This window comes from Manis pentadactyla, chromosome 5 (genome assembly GCF_030020395.1).
Source record: "Manis pentadactyla isolate mManPen7 chromosome 5, mManPen7.hap1, whole genome shotgun sequence".
NCBI classification, from domain to species: domain Eukaryota; kingdom Metazoa; phylum Chordata; class Mammalia; order Pholidota; family Manidae; genus Manis; species Manis pentadactyla.
The window spans coordinates 144,379,241-144,400,210 of record NC_080023.1 but is presented as its reverse complement, the minus strand read 5'-3'; the positions used below and the strand labels follow the sequence as shown (position 1 = coordinate 144,400,210).

At 39.4% G+C, this 20,970-nt stretch overlaps 1 long non-coding RNA gene across 1 annotated transcript in view; it reads left to right on the top strand.

Annotated features, from left to right (window-relative positions):
• LOC130683950 (uncharacterized) overlaps positions 1 to 20,970 on the top strand; it is a 75,350-nt gene that overhangs the window by 36,650 nt on the left and 17,730 nt on the right. The window contains exons 2-3 of the long non-coding RNA XR_008998086.1: positions 14,793 to 14,843; positions 17,026 to 17,072. This is a non-coding gene — a long non-coding RNA (uncharacterized LOC130683950). The remainder of the gene's footprint in view (positions 1 to 14,792; positions 14,844 to 17,025; positions 17,073 to 20,970) is intronic.

Here is a 20,970-nt window from a genome sequence, read left to right as displayed (position 1 = left end):
CTCTTTGAATACATAGTTCAATTTCAGTCAACCATATTCATTCACTGATGCAGCAAATATTTACTGATATACTGCACAGTGCATGCTTCTGAGCATGAAGCACACAGTGGCATGGCCTCACAATTGTATATTTATTAGTGTGATTTCCTTATTAATATTTATCTGCCCTTTTATATCATAAGTTCCTGGAAGCAAGGACTTTCTTGTGCCTGGTCACCAAAGTGCTGCTGAATCCTAATTCAATGTTTCAAACATGGGAAGTTCTAATTAATATATAAGGATTCTGAAAGGTGGGAATTTTGTGTTAACCTTCCTTGTAGTACCTTTCATAAGATTGTGCACATGCAAACACTAAGATGTTCTACAGTTAAGATAGAGCTTTGTACATCTTAATGCCCATAATGTTTTTTATGCTACCTTCAAATAAAACAACCTCCCAACCATGAAGGGGGCAAAATAGAGTATAAGCAAATAGAATATTAAAATAAGTAGATGAATTAATTTGGGGATCAGTTTTACATTGGAAGAAAGATCTAGATAACATGTTCTTTTAGAAGGTCAAATTTCTCTTTACAGATGAGCAGCTTTTCCTGAATCAGGGTAGTATAGGTAGAAATCATACTACTACATAAGATGCTATAAGTCTTATGTTCCACAGGGAAGATGGTTAGGAATCCAACAGCTATAAGAACCTGCTATTATCTGGGCACCTCAGGCATTAGTCCTCATAAAAGCTCCAGGAGGTTGGTATTTATCATTAGCTCATTTTAAGGGATGAGAAGACAGAAACCTAAGAATGTTACATAACCTGCCCTGCCCAGGTCCTTAGAGCCGTCAAGTAGTAGAGTTGGGAGTTATAAACCAAGCCTGCTGGGCTGAAGCCAAAACCCATCCCAGTCAACAGAATGAGAGAGATGACACACCCTTGCATCTTCATCTAAACCACTCCTTTTAGGTCAAGATCATCTGGAGCCTCTAGAGAAAGAGTGATACAGGAGGACTTTTACCTGATGGAGAGAATCAGATCCATATATATTATATATAAATGCCTCAAAATGTGTGTTAACATTACAAACTAGGGATAAAGTTTTGGAATATTTAAAGATGGATCTGCTGTCTTTTTGGTCTGTGTATCTGGTTGACCAACTCTGGGACAAACTGCCTCTGAATTTTGGTAATATGATATAAACAATCCCCTGCCCTTTCTTGTTAAACTCCCCCGATACACCCCTCACCCCACTCCCCAGACCTTTCCTATCAGGACCCTGCCTTAGCTTCTGATGTAGCAGACAGGATTCTCTCTGCCTCCTTCCCACCACAGGATATACTTGCTGAATTATAGAGCTAAATATGCAGGAAGCATTAATTGGAAATCATCACTCTGTAGGGAACTGAAAAAAAAAATCTTATGCCTAATGTCTAGATTTTCAGACCCCACCTCTCAAAATGTTGACAGTAAACTAAAACCAAAGCACAACCATAGCAATGCATTAGATATTTGTTGAATGAGGCCAAAAGACAGAAATGTACATCTAATACATGTCAAAATATAAAGGTGACATAAGCGATCAAAAGAGAGGGAAAGAGAGGTCAAAAGAGAAACTCTCATCTTGTCAGTACTGAAATATTTCCATGAGGGAACTGCATTCCAAAGTGGTTGCAAGGCTGGATGGGAAGCTTGTAGAGGCACGTCGCACAGCCCAGGAGAGAGTCTTTGAAGGTTTGTACTCACACTCATTTTCTGGAAATTTATGAGGCCATTTCAGACTCTGGCTTTCCAGTGCTACATCAAAAACATACATCTGTATTTTTCTCAAAGGAAAGAAAAGCACCACAATATTAAAGAGCTAGGTCCAGGGTGAGCAGATTTCACCCTTCTTTATGGAAAGACTACTTTGGTAATTGTAATGCAAGGGGGCAGGATTCATTCCTGATTATTGACAATTGAGTTCTGGAATCTGAAAATAACAATAATATCATATTTATTCCATGTGGTTTCCTCACTTCTTTCCTTCCTTCCTTTTTTCTTTCTTGCCTCGTCCTTCCCTCCATCCTTCTTTCCCTTTGTTCCCTCCTTCATACAACAAATGTCCATGGATAGTTGTTCTGCCGGACACTGCTTTAGGGGCCTGGAATATGTTTACAAGACAGATACAGCCCCTGACAGTAGAACTTAACTAGAGTGAGAGGAAAAATTCATAAAGGATTTCTTTGAAACTCCTCTTTATATAGGAACCATCTAGGGGTGTATATACAAGAATACAGTGAAGTTAAAATGTTTCACAATTAAGAATGTGTGTCAAAATCAGGACACTTCTAATGGCAAACTGAGACTGGCTGTTTAATAGGGACTAAGAAGATAAGACAGGATAAAGAATAGGGTTAGAAGAACTTTCAGCAGCAGGCAGCATATAAAACTACAGATGTTTGGATCTTCAACTATGGACGATGTGGTAACACATGAAAGCTGATGTTTCTGCCCAAAGAAGTCGTAAGTGCTTGGGGAGTTGGCAGCAGTCATTCATCTTAAGGTATGGATTATGGCAGGAGGGTGCATGGTAAGTTCGAGAAACTGAAGAAAAGGTCGAGTGGTTAAAAGGCAGAGAGTAGGGAGGGGTACACATATGAAATGAGGTTGCAAAAATAGATGGTAACCAGATCCCATTTTGCAGGTCATCATAAGAATTTTGACTTTTATTCCAAGTGAAGTAAAAAAGTATAATGTGTTTTAAACATGGCTATTTGTATGCATGAAAGAGAAAAAGAGAGGACAATTTTTGTACATTTCAAGTCTACTTTGGTGGCAGCGAATCTACTGTGAGGCCATAATCTAGGCAAAAGAAGAAAATAGCTTGGAATGAAGTTGTGGCCCTACAGGAGGTGGGAGTGGCCATCTTTGACTGATGTTAACAAGATCAAATTCACAGGACTTGTAGCTGGCTTTATTTGACAGGAGATTGTAAAGGACAACTCTTGAGATTTCTGGTTTATATAGACATATGGATGACAGTTGTCATTCTCTGAGATAGTTAACACTGGAGGTAGAGTCAATTTGGGAAGAGGGGGAGATAATTGTATTTTGATAGTGCTGAATTTGAGGTGCCTTAGTGATATCTAAGTGGAAACATCCAGGAAGATGCTGGGTAAATGACTTCGGAGCTCAGAGCGAGGTCTGTGATAGAGACCACTAGTGTTTGAGTCTTCTCTAGTGAGGTGATAATTGAAGCCATTGGCTCAGATGGGATCTCACTGTTTTAGTGTAGAATATAAGAGGGCCTATGAACAAATCTTGAAAAATAACATTTTTTGGCAGGATAAATCAGATTAAATCTGAAGTGCAAATTGAAGAGAAGTAAACAAATAAGTAAAGGGAGAACAAAAGCAGCCTGTGTCATAGAAATAAATAAAATGCTTTAAGAATCAAAAAATGGTCTGAGTATTGACTGCTTCTCAAAGGTAAATTAAGATGACAATTGAAATTTTTTTAATTTTGGGATCATTGATAACCCAAGGTGACATTTGTACATGGAAGGAAGCGGCTAAAGGCTAGATGGAAATGAGTTGAGGGACAAAGATACCATGTTGAGAAGGAAAGGCTGAATACACATGAGGCAGAAGAGGTGATAATAGAAAGGAACTGAACCTAAAGTGTATGTTCCATGGACAGCAGAAGGGTCAGCTGTCTAGTGAGACTTGAGTGGCACAGGGTAGATGATGTAAATACTGGGAAGTTTGTAGATTTCATGGAATGAAATTGAGGGAGTTTAGATGGTCATTATCTCTTTGAAGCATTTATCTGTTTGTTTTTTTTTAAATATTTGGGGATGGAAACAGTTTTTTAAAAAAAAAAAACATTTATCTGTATTTTTGAGAATGAGGAGAAGAAACAAATTGTTTTGGGAATTAGAGCACAAGTAGATCAAAGAAAAATAACTAGTAATGTTAGTTACCTATTGCCACAGCAGTGTTATGTGGCAAACCAACCTGAAGGCAAATGACTTAAAACAACTGACTTTTGTTTAGTTTGTGAATCTGTGGATTAGCCTGCTAGTTCTTCTGGAGTTGTCCAGCTTCCTCACATATTTTGAGACTGGCTGACTGCCCCTGATCTAGGCAGGCTCCAGCTGCACCACTGGGATGAAATGACTCCTCTCCTGTGGCTCTCACCTCCAGGAGGCTAGAGAAGGCATGTGGCCTGCAGAGATGCAAGAATGGAAATGGAAATGTGCAAACAGGTAGTTCTCTGCGTTTGTCACATCTGCTAACATCCTATTGGCAAAACCAAGTCACATGCCCAAAGTCAGGGTCAAAGAGTGGGGAAAAAGGCTCTTCCTCTTTAGTGGGAGAAACTCTAAAATCACAGGTCAGGAGAGTGTGGATACAGTCAAAGGCAAAGAATCTGGACCCTTAATGCAATCACTCTACAAGCCCCCAGTATTGAGAGCCCATCCATAAGGATTATCATAATTTGATAGTAGAATCCAACAGCCCTATTGCATGAGTTTCTCCAGCAATATTTGAATGCTTGAGTGGAGTACCCCCTAAAAATGTTAAACTATGTGTGGGAATTTTCAGAAAATGTGAGCAAAATACAGAAAGACAGAAAAACAGGCTATTTATGATAGAAGTGTAAGGCAGTTATTGATGTAAAGCATCTTAAAACGTAAGCTGGCTAATGAGACATGTAAAGGTGTGGGGAAAGGGAAAGTGAGGCCATCATGAAGCCAAAGGAGAGTCATAATGAACATAGTTAAAGTATAATACTGACAAGGAGAAGGCTGAAATCAGAAAGAGGATGCTTAAATTTTTGAGGTAGAACATTTACGTGAAATAAGGAGGCTCAAGGGGGTGGTGGGCATGAGCGGAGAGCTGGGGGCATGAGTAAGAGTGGATGTGGGTGTGGGGTCATTCTTGTACTAGGAGAAAACATGAAAAATACTAGTCCAGTGTCCTAATGCTGAGTGAATGATAGCAAGTGCCCAGGAGGTTGATAGATGAGTGTGTCTGGAGAGAGGGAGAATGCTGGACAGTCAAACGGCATCAGATGTGAGAGTTGAATATTATGATCAGATTGATATTGTTATTGTCATAGGGAAGGAAGAATTGGAAGCAAAGAAATCATCAAGCTTTTCTCTCAAAATTGAAATATGTGGACTGTGATAAAAACAACCAACCAGCTCTGGGGAGAGGAGCAGCCCAGACCACAGGTCAGACGAGATGGAGGGGCCTCACGCTTTCTTTGTAGAGAATGCACACAGTTTCGGAACCAGTAGTGATGACATATTGGCTCAAGTTGCCTGGCAGTTGTAACCTAGCTTAATTCTAGTCAAACCAGGCACGGGTGTTCCAGGGTAGGCCAGAGAGCAGTAAGGTTGGCAAAGGGACTGAGGTAAGGGAAAGAGGTGGGAGAAAACAACAGAGCCACATTCATTCTCCCTCCCTGTCATCTCATGGTTCATTGGCAAGAAGTCAATGCCTCCTGAAAGTTACCCCTTTTCTGCCTTGGGAAGGACAAAAACCATACTGACAATCAATGATCTAAAAGCCCCTGCGGGTAAATAATTAACCATTGTGGAGAGGATGGGAGATAACACACAGGGATTGTACAGAGATAACATTGTTATTTACTTCCTTCTCCATATGAGAGAAAAAAAAGAAAAAATATAAGAAAAGCATATGTAAGTAAATATGCTCCTACATATCCCCTCAAAGATAATGTGAGTGTCAAGGATTATAACTTGACTATAACTTGCTACAATGACCCAAGAAGATCATTGAGTGAATTGACAGCTGGAAGGATTAATAATATATAATATTGCACATAAGCTGATTCATGTCCCAGCCCTGGCTTGCTCATAATTGTGCCCCCATTCTTAGTAGGGACACAGATTCTGATACACAGTTAGTGTTCAATTAGTACATTTGAAAAAAATGAATAAATATCTTGTCTCTTGGGAAAGTATAGTTAAACCTTTCTGAACCTCAATTTTCCTATTTCTATTTTCCTAATGAACAGTTTCTCTCTGAGCTATTACAGTATTAAATGAGGTAGGAGGTATGACCTGATCGACAGTCGATGTTAGCAAATGTTCATTGGAATCTAAATTAGCAAATGTTGAAGAGAATTCTTTCCTTAGCCTGTGTAGTCATTATTCAAAGGTCTCTTGCTATCTTCCACTCACTCTTGCATTCTAACCCAAGTCTTGTATATATACATCAGTGATTTTTTTTATAGGTTTGACTTATCATATTTACACCCCAATGCACTCTTTGGGGTAATCCTGAGCCAGGCTCTTGCTGATTATGTTTCACCTTTTCATGCTGTTGTCCCAGAAGACGTTGACGTCATCCGGAGACACAGCAGCGCCGTCCGTCTTCAGAGGTTCAATTCATTCTGCCATCCGGAAACTCTGTCGACAAGGCGGCCAGTGTTAGGAATTAAGCTTGTGACATGCAGGACATGGTGGAGTGCAAACATTGGTCAGCGCTTCCTCTCCCAGCCACAGGGGAAAGCCACACTGATTGGTATTCAGGAAAGGGACCTCCTGTTTCGAAGGATTCCTTCATGCTGTTCAGCAATGCTGTTTAGGGTGGATTTTCCCATTTGAACTGCAAAGCTTAAACACAAATATTAACTACCTGAAGCTGCAAATAGAAGCATAGTACATTTAAGAAAATAATGAATATTTTAACCAGCCTTTGCCCAACCAAGAAAAATATTATGCAGAAACGAGGCTGATTTTAGAAAAATGCCCAAGGAAACATTAAAAAAAAAAATTGAGTTTCCTTTCAAAGTTTGTTTTTGCTAAACATTCATAGTCTTGCTTTTTCCAATCCAGTTTTATTCTAAGAAAGGTCTCCCACATGGGTACCTGGTATTCCTTTCAAAATAATCAGTAATACACAAAACCTTTGGAAATGGTGGGTAAGTTCTTAAATGTGACAGAAAGAAAGGCAAGACCAATTATCTTGACATGCACGTGTGTTTGTAGCCCCTTTAGTTACAGGCAGATTTTTGTGTCTCCCCATCATTTGAACTATTTACATTGTGCTCATTTGAAGAATCCAAATTTAAGTGATTGTTCACAGCAGGTTTTCCCTCCCATGAAATCCCTGAAGGTGTCGCCATCACTTGAGGTCAAAGGAAGCCTGAGGCTTTGGAGCTGTGATTCCAGGTGAAGTCGGTGGGTAGACATCCTGCCACCTTTCAGGTTGCTTCCTTGGCATCCATTTCTGTCCTCGGTGAACATTAAAACAAAATCATTAAAACATGCTCTTCAAGAATTCTCATTCTCAGTCGGTAAAACAGGAATTCTAGGCTCACTTCAGCAAATAACAAAAGGCTTTTAGAGCATTTCCTGTTTTAGAGATCTTTATCTCAACCCGTAATTTACACTGTCTCATTAATTCCTCATAACAACCCTCTGAGGTTGGGATTAGTATTAGCCCATTTTCCAGACAAGAAAACATCTCACAAAGATTAAAAACTGCCCGGGTGGTTGAGCCAGGATTCAAATATTGGCTGTCCTAGTCTGAAACCTATACTTTTTACCTCTTTGATGTACTGGAAGTTAAATTCAGTTTAAAATTGGGTAAAATGGCTTTCCGAGGCTAGCTGTTAACATACTGCCATTCAAGGCTGTTTTTGTTTTTGTTTTGTCTGATTTGTGGATTATACATGTAATTGTTACAATGATAATAAAACATGGACCAGGATACCTGGATTCTAGTCACAGTTTACCTACTGGCTGTAAATGACTCTGAGTTTTGCATAAACTCAGTTTCCCTCCTGTTATGCAGACACAATGATAGCATCCTGATGTGCCATAGGGTTTTGGTCTCCAAATCCACTGCAGTAGTAGATTTAAAATGTCATTACTGATGCGCTTCTCCCTAAGCAAGAAAAATGTATCAACTGAAAGTCCACACTGTTCAAGTTTAACACTTGCATATTCAACTTCTAAACATTTTTGCCATTGGGGATATTGAATATGTTGGGAAAAGGGAAGTTTAAACTTACTGATGAATTATTATCAAGCCTTTTGCTCCACATCAAGAATTACTTTTAAGAATAAGTTGTGATATGTATTTGGAACAATAGAAAATCAGTGACAGACAGCCTAGGCTTCTGTAGGATCAGAAATGCAGGAACATCCACAGTGATAATCCAGTGGCAAAATTAATTTTGACTGCCAACAGATTTTTCTTGCCAGTCTTCAGAGATTGCTGAATCTATTTATAGAGAACCATGCCAGACAAATGCCATGGTCAGGATGGTCATCACAGGATTTGTGAACCATTGGCATAAATAAATTTTTGCAGACTATTTTAAGACAGTTTATTATTTCTATTCCTAAGCATTTATTTGGAAATCTGTTTCTTCTCACCCAACATAGAAATGTTTGTCTTTATCTCTAAGTCCCAATTTGAGTTCCTTGCTTATATAGCTTTCGTCCTACTCCAACCAACCTTGGAATCAAATTCCTCAGTCTTTACATTGTTTAAAATAAGCCTTCCTCTCCTCTTTCTCTCCCTAGTCTAGTGTTGTCCCATATAAGATTAAAATGTACTGTAAATGAAGGAAAATCCCAAATTTAAGTATCCCACTCTGTTATTTGAAAGGGATAAGTCCTCCCTTTTTCCCCTCTAGGACAAGCATCTGAAAGTATGTGGTTGGTCTTCTTGGTGGGAAAACCAAAATAGCTTTATTTGAGAAATTGGGGCCCCTTCAGTTTGTATCACTGGACACTATGCTGGTGGTTTGGGTAGTTCCCTCCCTTGGGGACATCCAGTCTCCTCCCATGCTTAATGATTTTGCCATGCCATTCCTGATGGTAACAAAGCAGCAGAAACCACCACGGTGTGTTCAGTGATTTATTTACGAAATCATTTTATAACTATTTAATGAGCATATTCTATAAGTCAGGAACTGTTTTACATTCTAGGCATATTGCAGTCAGAAGCCAAACATCACTCCTGACCAGACAGCACTTACATTCTAGGGACATTGGACAGAGAAACAGAAAAAGAATTGTCTATGTTAATACTTTTCTAAATGAATATGTAAATCAATGAAAAGATAAGTGAATTTTAGATTACAGTATAAATATAGAGGGAATAGAATGTGATAGTGTTTGAGTTGAGAGGGAATTGCCTTACTGTAACTAGGATTTTGAGAGATAACTTTTGAGGAGCAATGTAATTATGGGAACAACTAACCACATAAGTCCACAATACCTGGAATGTTAAAAAGAAGATTAAATGAGCAAGGTAGAAGTGACACAAGGTTATTTAAGGGATAGAAGAGGACTATGTAACATATGCATTTGTACATTGTGAAAAGGGGGTATGGATTTTCTTCTAAGTATAATGGTATAGAGAGCATTTATTCTCAAACTTCCTTCTGTATCAGAGTCACCTGGATGATTTACTAAAGCATATATTACTTGGTCCACCCCCAGAATTTCTGATTCAGCACCTCTAGTGTATAGCCCAAGATTCTGAATTTCTAACAGCTGGTGATCACACTGCTGGTGTGCAAACAACACTTCGAGAATCTTTACTATAGGTATCTATTATTTGTGCCCACCCAGAACAGATTTCACCACAACTCTGTAACTAAATTTGATTTTCTTGTGGGAAAAATCTCTTCTATACTCTCAGTCCAAGCAGTGTGTTATTACCTCTGTCCAGTGAGCCATTTCAATGATGAACATGTGACTCAGCAGTCAACTGAAACCCAATCCAGAGACACTCTTGAAACTGTTGGAAAGTGGAAGTTATAACAAGCCACTAACTGAGAAGTTGTGAGGCATATGTAGGGAAAATCTCCCCAAGAGTTAAGCCAGTGTGAGGAGCACTGTGCTGAAAGATGGCAAGACTCTGAGCTCTAATGCTCTCTGCTGAGCTCCTAGATCCAGCCACACCTAAATCAATGCTCCTCCTGGGCATTTCAGTTGCGTGACTCATTTCTACATTTTATGCTTTAGGATGTTTCTCTTTTGTTTCTGAAACTTACAAACCAAAAGTTTGAACACAAATAGAAGCTATTGTAGACACACCACTTTTTAAAATTTAGATGTACCCTGGTTCATTAGGGAGAACCAGATAAGGGAGTTTGAATGACTCCACACATTTATGAAATAAATAATCTTTGCACAAGACAAACTTGAGATATTTTAAAACAGAAAATCCAAAGCAAATAGGACAGAGTAGTTAGTTAAATGAACAGAAGGGATATAAAAGTGTGCTGAGCAGGAACTGTTGGCACCACACCCCTGCCAGCATTCCATCATCACCATATTATCCATAATATGACTCTAAATAGAATTTATAATTGTATCCCCCTTTCCTTCTGTACAGAAACTTCATGTTCTTCACAAGTTGATGCATTTTTTAATTTTATTTTTTCCTACTACCTTTGACCCCTTTTAACCCATGTTTTGCATTACAACTATACATGGCAACTTCTCATCATTCAGTTTTGGTCCAACTGGGATCTCTTCAAAGAGCCTTCCTTGACTGTCCTAATTCAAGTAGCATCTTTCTACTCAAATGCAATTCTATCAAATCATTCTAGTTCATTACTATCTGAGAATTTAACATTTTCTGTTATTTGAAAGGGATTACTTTATTTGCTTATTATTCATCTCATAATAGACTGTAAGTTACATGAAAGCAGTGGTGTCTCCTGTCTTATTTATCAGGAAGTTCCTGTCATCTAATTGACGAATGAATTAGTTGCACATTTTTGTCTTTCCTTACATAGCCTTTAAAAAAATTGACCATATATTTTCAGAGCAATGTTCAGGTCACAGAAAAATTGAGGAGAAGGTACAGAGATTTCCCAAACACTCCTGCCTCCACACATGCTTGACCTCCCCATTACCAACATCCTGCACCAGAGGGCTACATTTGTTATGGTTGATGAACCTACATTTATACACCATTATCGCCTAAGTCCAAAGTTGACATAGGGTTCACTCTGGACATTGTACATTCTGTGGATTTGGGCAAATGTATCATGACACGCATCCATCATTGTAATATCACACAGAATATTTTCACTGCCCTAAAAATCTTCTGTGTGCCTCCTCTTGGCTCTTCCCCACCTGCCCCAGCAACCACTGATCTTTTCACTGTCTCCATCCTCTTGAGTGTCATGTAGTTGTAACCATACTGTATGTAGTCTTTACAGATTGGCTTCTTTCACTTAGAAATGTGCATTTAAGATTCCTTCATGTCTACTCTCAGATTGATAGCTCTTTTTTTTAGTGGTGAATAGTATCCCATGGTCTGTCTTACACTATGGTTTATTTATCCATTCATCTATTGAAGGACATCTTGGTTGCTTCCAAGTCCTTATTCAGTCAGATGAGTGGAAAAACATAGGGACTGTCTGCAATTTGTAATTACATGTAACCTTTATGACTCCAAGATGTTGCTAGTGACCCACTGGCCGTATGTGGATGAAAGCGCTTTTCTGTAGTGGTAAAGGGCTTATGCCAACCTGCCTAATGAGTCCTCTCTTGTTCAACATCATGGCCACTTTGGCATGGGTTTGTGGGACGGGGTGTGGGTACTGGCAGACCTCAGACATTTTGGAAAGGAAGCTGGTTTTGGTGGGCAGTGGTGGATCTGTTTTTAGATATACTATTTCTGAAGTGACAGCAGGCTACTGAACAAGGAGTCCACATGGATGGAATTGTATGTAGTTAGAAATATGGCACTGCAGACAGAGAGTTCATAATTGCTCCTAAATATTTGTAATCATAAGCCTAAACATTAAAGAAAAAAATGGATGAACACAAAATATAGATTGGTGGTCATTTCTGGGGAGAGGCAAAGGCAGATGGGCTTTGTGTGGGGAAGATCATTGAGGGGTGGTCTTAAAAGTTATTGGTAATCTTTGCTTCCATAATATAGAAGCAAATTTTCTATTATTTAAAAAAATCATATATTTAAGTTATATATATACATATATATGGTATATATTTCATAATAAGTAAAAAAAGAGTAAATATGAATTGTCTTTCTAAACAGAAACGTGCAGTACCAGAAAGTAAATTTTTATTATTTCAAATGCCTTTTTTAATTCCATAAGTTATGATTACTTAAGGCACTTAGTTGGGAGAATTTAAATGAGTATAGTATTTTTCCTTAGTTTCTAGCTACTTCAGGAACACTTTTAGTTGTGAATGAACTGCTGATGATATTTTTCTCAACTCTATTTACTCTTGGGTAAACAAACACGACTCTTTCCCTTCATACTAATGCCTATTCCTCTACAAAAGATGAGTTCCAAATACAGCATAGAGAATGGAAGAATCTGTCCACAAATTAAAGCCTATATTAATAAATGCACAATTTACAGCATGACATATGTATCAGTTACTTATTGCCATAATAATGCTGCATAACAGATCACCTCAAAACTGAATGATTTAAAATATAAGCATATTTACATCATGAACTTGCAGGTTGGCTGAGAGATCCCTGTAGTGTTGAATGGGTCTATTCCTGTGCTGGCAGTCTGCTGTGGATGAGCTAGAGGGCTCTGCTGATCTCAGCTAGGCTCTTTCCTGTATCTGGGATACACCGTCAGCTTGGCTAGAGGAACTCCACCGGGAAAACTGAGACAGTTCTGTTCTGCCTATGTCTTATCTTCTGGCAGGCTAATCTGAGCATTTCTTATGGAAAAGCTAGAAGACAAAGGTAGAAAGAAGACGCTTTCTGGAGTTCTAGTATATTTTTACAGGCTCTGTTGATACCATGTTTGCTGCCCAGAGTGGGTAGACACTGCACATTACAGTGCAAGAAGCATGGATACAGGAGAGGCTGAACAGTGAAGCTGATGATATAGTTCACCTTCCACCACATGGTCTTGCTCCCCTCCCCATGCCCTTCCCATCTTCCTGTGATTTCCTGTCTAGCAGCATCCTACACCTAGCCTTCCTCTGAGGCTCAGGGCATGTGTCCATACTTCTGTAGGTGATCATATTGGCCTTCTTTCCCACCCATGCACCCAAGACCTTAAGGCACTCACTGTTAGCTTCCATCATTTCTTCTTTTAGATCTACGTTCTTGAATGTTATTTCATAATTGACTGTCCAATCAGACAATGAAATGTTAAGGAAGAATATTTGTTTTATAATCTTACAGAGTCTGATGGGAGCTGGGCAGAAAATAGACCCTCATCAATAGTTTTGATTGTTTGTTCTTTGATTTATCTTTTTTTAATCTATTCATTTATAAGACCTTATGGTCTCTTTCTGGAGTTCTGGCATATTAAGATTTATTCTTGTTGGTGATTGGATATAACCCACCAATTCCTTCCCTCCTTTGTCCCCCTGTTTTCTCCCTCCTTCCCTTGCTTTCTCCCTTGTTTATTTAGTTTTTCTTATCTTTTCTTTTCTTTCCTTATTTTTTCCCTTTCCTCTAGATACAAGGATTTTGGTATTGGATATAAAGAGGTCAGGACTCTTTTCATCAGTTAATTAGATTTCTGACTTGCTCTCCGTAGCCAGCACTTCTTCCGGCACATTATCTTCAAAACAGGTGTCAAAACACATTAAAGGCACAGCTTCCTAAAATACCAAAGAAGAATGTGTTCGTTATTTTTTTAAGTGCCACCACAAAGCTACAAACCTGTCTGATTTAGTCATACGAACTGTTTTACTGCCAACATAGGGTTAATTCAGGTGCTGTCCTCAGTATTGAGTATATGAGTATACTCTCATTTATATATGTGTAAAATTCTGATTTAATCCAAATCCCACCATCTGAGTAATTTATGCAGAGGTCAAAGACAAGTCAGGCTAGCAAATAATTTCAGGACCTTTGCAGAGATGCCAGGTAAAAGCATAGACCTGGAAAGTAGACAAACAATGCAAATCTTGTTAGGCCGACTATTCAGGAGTAAGAAACACTAGATATCAAATACAACCCTTCAATTTCTCAGTGAAGGGCTTAATGAGAACCTCCAGAGTCTAGATCTCCCATCATGCAGATGACCACAGCCTAAGCCACCAGCAGCAAAGATTAGAAAAAGACTAAAAGCAAGATCCACATTAGATTTATCACAATTAAGCTATGTGTTGGAATAGGAAGGGTAACACTAAGGCAGCCTATTTGAACTTGAGATCAATTGGGCAAGAAATATAATAAGGCATTATTACCTTATTATACAGTTGGAGAAACTTATTAACTGTCTAATAAACAAAGAAGTTGAATGCCTTGTCCAAGTTCACACAACTAGCAGGTGCAAAGAGAATCTGGCCTATCTGGCTTTAGAGTCACTTTCCTTTGCTTCATCAACAAATGGCTGAAGATAACCTCATCATAAGTATGTAAAACACCCACGGGTTAACTGAAAAAGGACTTCCACACAACTGAAGTGAGTCCACTGGAGAATAAGTACAGAGAGCTTTCATTTGTTGTTAAAGATTCTGTGACCCATGAATTAGGTATCTCATCCAACCTTAATTACTATTTCTTTTGACAGGTAAGAAAAACCAAATGAAGGTAGTGAGCTTGGGGAAAAAATTCATTCATTTTTAAGCAAACCCTCTTGTTTTTAAGCCTTTTCATTCTTCATTCTTCTTTCTCCCACTTAAAAGCTATTGTGACACTTGACTCACAGCAGACTTTTTCTTTTTCTAAAAAATTTCTCCTTTATCTTGAAAAACTGCTCCATGAAAAACTGTGCCTCTCCCTCTATGTCCTAATATACCCAAGACATTCTGTCACATAAAAGTTGGCCTTTCTGATCATGCCCCCACTGTTCTCCTTAGGAAAGAGAGGAATGGGGCTCAGCGCATGGAGTGCGTGAAAACGGGAGTCAGGTAAGGGCAGAGTGGTGCACGTATTGTCCTGAGGGCATGGATGAATAATCATTCCTGTCATGACAAATAGACTCTGTCACAAGGAATTTCGTGGTTTTCCAGAGGAAATGAGCTCTCCCTGCAGGCTGCCCACCCTAAGTGAACTCCTTGCAGCACCTGCAGATCTGAGCATCAAGCAATTATTCCACTATCTTGCCTAAAAACAAAGACTGTGCTACCCTTTGACAACCTCTGACCTTTTCCAGCTAACATAAACTAATTATATTTGCAGCAGGAGGGGAGGAAGGCTTCCGTGGTCCTCCGTGGGAGTTGTCCTTCATGCTTTGTGCTATGCTGTCAGGTCTGGCAATCCAAAAAAATGACCACCCTTCAATCAAGGGAGCTGCTGGATGAAGGTCTTAAAGAGATACAAAGAGGCCCTTATTGCAAATAACTCTAAGGTTTACCAGTGCACCTGAGTGGCCCACACTGCCCCCTTAATAGCAGTACAAGGCAGCCAATGTTAAGTGTCATTTAACAGCAGTTACAGCCTGGTCACAACAGTTTTTTGTTGTTGTTGTTTTGTTTTGTTTTGTTTTGTTTCTGGGCCACCTGTTAATGGGGCCCATGGTTAAGTGTAAGGAATAACCCAACCCACCTGAAAAAAAGGTTAGAGGTCAATCAAGACTTTCTGTCCCAATGGCCTGAGATTTTACATCCTTTTTCTGAGAAGACAGTCTTGAACCAAAAGGAGATAATATGATACAATTAATTGGAAAGGGGGAGGGTCAAAATTCCCAGATGAGAAAAGAAAACTGGCTGAGGAGATCAGGCCACAGGGACCCCCTAGGCCACTTCAGATGCGGAGAATATCTGCAGCCATTCATCTGATGGATGAGGCAGAAAGTGGTGTGCCCGCCATTCATCACATCCTCCTGTCAACCAAAGAAAACACAAGGTCAATGCTGTATAAACAGGAGGCACCCACAGTAATTGAAATTCCAGAAACTGCCTCATTAGACGAGCTCACAGCCAATCAGGTTTTTCTTTTCCTATTGAAGGTATATGCAAGTCTTGAAATTGTGTGGCTGAACTTCTTCATGGTGTCTGGGGTTGCAGAGGGACTTTCTGACAGTTTTTGAAGGATTGTGTCTAAATAAATGAGTGCCTTCTCCGTGGAGAGGAAGTAGCCCGTCAGATCTTCATGAGCTTGCTTGCTATAGCCTAGCACACACCAAGTCCACACCTGCTCACTTTCTCTTATCTCTACCAGAAGGACCCCTCTTTCTCTAATCTCCCCAGGTCATAAGCAAATACTGTGTCTGAAGTTCAGCAGCAGCCACTCTGTATCTGGAAACCCAGGACCTTGAAACTACTGTTGGAGGATTTAATATTATTAAATATTATTAAAACTGTTGTTGGAGGAATTAATATTTGATTCTGAGATTTAGTATTTCTTGAAGTCTTTTTTTAAACCCCCCTCCCTTGCCCCCACCCCCAACACAAACTTTGGCTTGTCCAGCTGGCAGATCCCTCTGACTGGAAGTTGTCTAAAAATTGCCAACTCATTTTCTTTCTTTCATTTTTTTTTTCTTTCCAGTGCAGCTGGTGCCAAAATGTGATGATTTGTTTTGCTCCAGTCACTGAAGTTTTTGTTTTCTTTTATTTCAACCCCCTGCTGGCTTCCCAACTTGGTGCTGAGTCATCTGGTGCAGGTGTTAAGCGGCTGGTATTTATGTCACTCGCAGATGGTTTGGGTAAATTACATGATGTTCCTGCAGCCCCGTCGAGGCTCTCTCGGCTCTCTTTGATCTAAGGGCTTCCTGTGGCTCCTGCACATGTGCAGAACTTCAGGGCACTGGGTGAACTCCTGGATGGATTCTATCCACAAATGGTTGGGTTGCTCTGGGCCCCACAGCCTAATGGGATGCAACTTAGGCTAAGAGTCAGCTAGAACAGAGAACCCTGGACTCACAAGGCACAACAGCTTAACACAGGGAATTACATACCTAGTGTAAGATAGAACATGAGTAAATTCATGCTATAGCTGCCTAAGGAAATTGGGGTTAAAAGTATCCCCACTCTCTCCCCGAAGAAAGGAAAAGTCATGTTGGAGAACAAAGACCAGTTACAGTGAAATTGTTAGACTTAGAAAATTACACTTAGTGTTTTCTCTTTCCTTGTCTCTTGTCTAACCCCATAGGGTCTCCAGCCCCTATTCCAATACTCAGGGCAAAGACTGGCTCACAGGTAAGAACCTGAAAGTTTCATTAATTTATACTCTATGCCCAAAGCGTCAGTGAGGAACTTACGAATCCTTGTCCTCTCTCATGAAGCAATACACTCCACTTGGAAAGATTCAGTGAACTACCCTCCTGTGGAGATTTACAAATTAGCAAGGGAATCTCTGTTTGGCCATTGCCAAAGCCATGAAGTATTAACAATATTTCAGAAGTATTTTCCGAAAGAGGATTTTGGGAGAACTATGCTTTCTCAGTGCTGTGGAAATCTCATGGTTTGGATACTCCATTAATTCTTACAGGGTGACCCACCTTCCAAGGGGTTTCCAAGGAAAATGGACTTTCTGGCTAAAACTAAAATGGTCCTGGGCAAACAGTGACCAGAAAACTACCTGGAGAACTTGTTAAAGTGCAGATTTATGGGCCTTACGCACAGAGATAATGATTCATTTGGTCTGGGGTGGGCCTGTGGATGTGTATTTCTAACAAGCTCCAAGGTGATGGTAAAACTGCCAAATCTGGGCTGTGCTTGGAGTTGCAAGTGGCTTGAACATCCTTTGCTGCTCTTCAGCAGCTTCAGAAGAGGAGAGTATGTGTGTGAGAAGGTGAAAGTGAAGAGCACCGATGCTGGAGCAGAGCATCTACTACAGAAAGGTGTAATATTTTAAAAAGCAACTCACCCTGACTTACTTCACCTAGCATGATACCCTCTAGGTCCACCCACATTGTTGCAAATGAAATAAGTCAGACAGAGAAAGACAAATACCATATGGAATTTGTATGAACAGACACATGGAACCTAACAAACAAAATAAGCAACCAAAAAAAGAAATAGACCCATAAATACTGACAAAGGACTGTTGGTTACCATAGAGGTGGGGGGTGAGGGGACAGGTGAAATAGGTGAAAGGGATAAAGAGGTACAAACTTCAAATTATAAAATACGTTAGTCACAGGAATGAAGTACAGCATAGAGAATATAACCAATGATATTGTATACCTTGGTATGGTAACAGGGCTAACTATACTTAACCTGGTGAGCATTTAGTATTGTAAATCACTATGTTGTACATCTGAAACCAATATTATATATCAACTATATTCCAATAAAAAGATAAAAATAAAAAGCAACTCAACCCTGAATACATCAGGCAGTTAGTGCCATAAGAAATAACAACCAAAAGATCTGGGTGGGATATAATCAACATATTCTTACACTCACGGAAGAGCAGGCCCAATGTGATTCAGATGATCTGGGCTCAGCCAGGGGTTTGGGTTTCAGTCTGTAGGTTAGATGCAGGTCTCTTCAGTGTTATTTCATTCTGGCAACTGGACAGGCTTTTCTCATGGTGGAGGTAGGAAACAGAAACAGGTGTTACTGAGTACTCAGGCTCACCCACTTTCCATTGGATGTATAGCCAAGCAAGCCCCAAATCAATGGAGTGGGGCAGTGCATTCATCCATTGAAAATGAAAAGGAGGGAATAGTTGCTAAATAATAATATCTACTACAGTGATCCCACTGTTTGCAAATATCCAGTCTGGTAACTGAAATAGAATTGCTACATATCTCGTAACCTACAGGTTCTCTTAGCATTCAGGTAGGGATAGTTACCAGGTAGCTGAAATGTGTACTAAGTGCTATAACAGATCCCAGATACTCTAAAATTTTAAAGAAATCTCTTTGATATTTCACTTTATTTGATTGCTTTGTAGGAAACCAAAGAGAATATAGAGTATACAATGTTAAGCCAAGTTACAAGTTTTTGTTCAGAGATAAGGGTACTATAATTTATTTCATTTTATCTAAAATGTTCTACTTCTTTTCTTCATTATCTTTTCCTTTGAAGTCCTCAAGCAGTTGCCATTCAGTTAAATAATGCTGCAGATTCTGTGGCTTTTCCCTACATAAATATTATAAATATTTCATGTTTCAATAATATATCATGTAGAGACTGAGCACAAATAGCTATCAAAAGAAGTAGATAAATTATTTAAGTCATTTTGATTACAGTAGAACCATCTTGTTCTTTAAATGAGTAAGCTATTCTTGGTTTTTGGCAAAAGGCTTTAAATGGGGTTTAACAGTATACCAGGATTAAGAGATATTTGTTATCATTGGCAGGGCCTTCTAGAAGATCAATATTTCCAGAATTTGGTGGTATCATCAATTGCTCGCTGTCTAGATCTTTTCCACAGGGCATGAGATTTTCATTGATTTAATCATCAAAGGAATGCCTTTAACTTTTTAAAGTGAAGGAAGTCACTCACTATTTGTACAGCTCAGGAAACATAAACATTTATCACAGAGCCCTAGAAAAATTCTCTATTATTGAAAGACTGGCCAGTTTTTTTAACTATGCCTTCAGGATCCAGGTTCTGTACCGTGGTATCTGTAGCTTTCCGGCTGGGTCACAGTGACCTGCACATGACCCTGGCAGGAAGCCCCTGGACACAGCGTTCTCTCTTTGCTGTACCAGTGTATCCAGCATCCGCAGTTCGCACTGAAATCACCAGTGGCAGACTACTGTAAACAGGCCCTCACTTAGGATTGTTTCTCCAAAGTAGACTCATGTTGCAACTGCTTTGAAGGATCAAAGGTAGGTTCTGTTTTGTTCTGCTGATCACTCCACTGAATTTTATACAGGAGAACCCTGGTTAAAAGGAAGGACTTTAGCAGCTTTGAAGGGGGAAAAAAAGGAGATAGTGACAATGAAAGTGCAAGATGCCATCTAATAAGTATGCAGAGAAGTAGGGGATGCATATTATTGACAGGTCTGTACTGCTCAAGGTGATCCCTCTGCAGCCATTCTATTCGATGTTACTCTCATAGTCTTATGGGACTATTTAAATTTAAATGAATTAAAATAAAAAATTCAAGTCCTCTGCCACATTTAAAGTGTTCAAGAGCCCCATGTGACTAGTGGCTACCATTATTGGAAAACACAGACGTGGAGCATTCTCCTCATTGCAGAAATGTCTAGTGGACAGCAGTGATATAGTGTCTCATTACTGGGGAGATGGCTGGCCTTAGTGCTTGAATACAAAAGTCATGTTTGTTTTTAATAATGCTGTGAAACTCTTCTCAGTTCCAGTTCTGTGGTAAGGATTGTCCTAAAATTTGAACCTAGAGAATTCCTTTATCATTAGTAAGTATACTGCTATACTGATAGTAATATCTGTACTCCTGATGAGTGTTTGCTGTGCATGCACATGGAGCATTAACCATGACAAGGGAGACAGCAGGAGCACAGTGCTGTCCAGAAAGATGTCTTTGTGTCATGCTTGCCTTGTCTGCTTTGTCACCCAGGATTCCCCCCTCCTGTGGAAGACCAGAGCTTTAGTGGCATGCACGATGTGGCAATTTAAGGACACCAACCAATTTCCATTCCTTTTAAGTGTATCCGCCCTACTCTAATGATCTTTCTTGAATGTGCAGGATTGGAGAGTTCTTATACTATTCCAGTTCATCTTCCAAAATTGTTCATGCTCATTGGACTTTCCCATCTTCATGACATATGAACATTGGAAGCCAAGCCAATTCTTAAAAGCCACATAAAACTCGAGGTTCCAAAAGATCCCAGTTCTGACTACAACCTCTGAAACTGAGATGCAAATTCAGTTCTTACCTCCGTCAGAGGGAATATGGTTTTTGTTACTCTTATATTGAGCAAATGTTCTAGGATATGCTCCAGTGAAAATCACTGAATTCTAGGCACTCTACAAATATTGTGGCATTTGATTCTTAACGTAGGGATTAAACCATCTGTGGGTTACTTTGAGAAAAAAAGTAAGATGAAGAGAAAAGAGCTGACCCAAGATCATAATCAAGTAGATTCATTTGAACCTAGGACAATGGCTTCTTTGTCATTTTTTTACTGATAGCTACTGTTACTGAGACAACTCCTT